This window comes from Fulmarus glacialis, unplaced genomic scaffold (assembly GCF_000690835.1).
Source record: "Fulmarus glacialis isolate BGI_N327 unplaced genomic scaffold, ASM69083v1 scaffold24476, whole genome shotgun sequence".
Classification (NCBI taxonomy): Eukaryota; Metazoa; Chordata; class Aves; order Procellariiformes; family Procellariidae; genus Fulmarus; species Fulmarus glacialis.
In genome coordinates, this window is record NW_009216562.1 from 13,947 (window position 1) to 15,945 (window position 1,999).

The following is a 1,999-nucleotide window of genomic DNA, read 5'->3' on the forward strand; positions in this document are numbered from 1 at the left end:
CCCGACCGGCAGCAGCGACAGGCTGGCAGACCGAACCGGAGAAATTCAGAGGAATTTTGACCATCTTAGGACTTTCTGCCTGAGCCGTTCGCTCCTCGATGACAAAATCGGATCCTGATTCTGCTCCGAACAGAGCCGGGGTAAAGCCGCTCAAGATTTGCAGCTTTCTCTCTTCTCTGCTGCCTCCGTTTATAACCGATAATCAACCTCCATCTAATAAGCAATTTATAACCAGCGTTATTGCTCTGTTGGCAGCCTTCACCCAACCCAGAGAGAAACACCGACGTCTCCGAGATTCACAGTGACACAGCTAGAGGTTCGGTACAGGATGGGGAGTGGGAAAGCCAAAGCCTGGATCTTCCTCACCTGCAGCAAACAGCGTGCGGACGGACCAGGAGGCTTTATCATTAACCCCCGTGTCACTCCCTTCACCCACCATCACCCTCTCCATCCCTGTTTTCATTTTTCCTTCCCATGTATTGCTTATTTCTGGCATTTTTTCTGACACTGTGACCTCCATATCTGGATACTTACAACAAATTGCCCCAAGTAACTAAAATACAAGAATGGGAAGGGGACGTTTACACAGCTAAAGGGAGAAGAAAGACACAAACCACCAGAAGCCAAAAATAGAAGCCCATGATCCCCTAGGAATTACATAAAAACGCTTTCAAGTTCAAGCACAAACACATAAGTAAGGGAGTTTTATCAGGGGAGAGAAAAAAATCATTTCTTCTGCAAGGCGAGTATCCCATTTCAGGGAAGAGGCTTAACCACAGGTTGTCTGAGAGATTGAACAAAGCCAAACCTAAGAAAAGGCAATTTTTAGCAAAACAGTAACGAAACCAAACCCCCCAAAAAAGCGCATGGGTTTTGGTTGGAGTGCAGACACACTTATCTCCACTTCAGCAAACATTACTACGTTCATATGCAAGAAAAACATCCCTGAATCCAAGCGAAAACCATTTAAAAGGCATAAGATGGGTGGATCTAGTCTGAAGAGGCCAGAAAGGCTCAACCTAACATAAAAATACAACTTACAACTTATTCTAAAAACCAGAATAAATCTCCCTTCTTCATGGGCCCAAACCACCCCAAGTGCAGCAGCGCTTCCAAAACCACCAGCAATTACCGGGCTAACTCTGTACCCTACGTCTCCCCATCGGCATTTCAAAGATGACAGCAAGCACACAACCTCTCTGGAATTGGGCAAAACCCAGCATTTTCTTGTCCCTGTTTTACAAACGGGGAAGCATCGGAGCGCTCGGCCTCCACATCACGTCGAGAAACAAGTGCTTGGCCCTTTTGCCATACCCTCATTTCTGCTCTTAAATTTAAGGTCCCTGTTTACTTCGCGCTCAGCGTCAAGTTGTCTCGCCAACGCAGAGCCGACCTCTTCTCATCTTTGCAACAAGCTGGACTGCAATGCGTAAACCAGCTCATTAATTTTATATATTGGAGCATTTTAGGACTACATTTTTGTTAATAATTAAGGCAGAATTAGGACTCAAATGTGGCGGAGGATTTTTAAGAAGCTGTTTTGCTGGAAGTTGTAACACCAATTGTTTGTAAAAATAACAAACCACTTTTCATAATTAACTCTCCTGGCATTCACTAATTTGTTTGGAAAGGGAGCCCGCGCCAACGGAACCAGGTTTTTATTCACTCAGGATTAGGATCCAAATGCTGACGTACCACAGAAAGCTTCACAATTCAGAACGTGAAGAAAACCCCAGGCTCTATCAGGTGAAAACAGTAAATAATCCAAAACTTATATGCACTTATAAAATATACACTTAACAGAAAAGGTGTCAGCTGGGAGAGAAATACGCTTTTTCATAGAAATAAGTGTGGAACAAGACTGACAAGCAACTGAAAGCTTCCATTTCTGGCAGCCCATACAAGTGGGAGTGGGAAGTTATCGGTCCAAACGACCCGAGGGCTGGAGCACCTCTGCCACGAGGACAGGCCGGGAGAGCTGGGGTTGTTCAGCCCGGGA

General features: G+C 45.3%; 1 protein-coding gene across 1 annotated transcript in view; it reads right to left on the reverse strand.

Moving 5' to 3' along the window:
- The window catches only part of PIAS3 (protein inhibitor of activated STAT, 3), a 15,205-nt gene that overhangs the window by 12,248 nt on the left and 958 nt on the right, over nt 1-1,999 (reverse strand).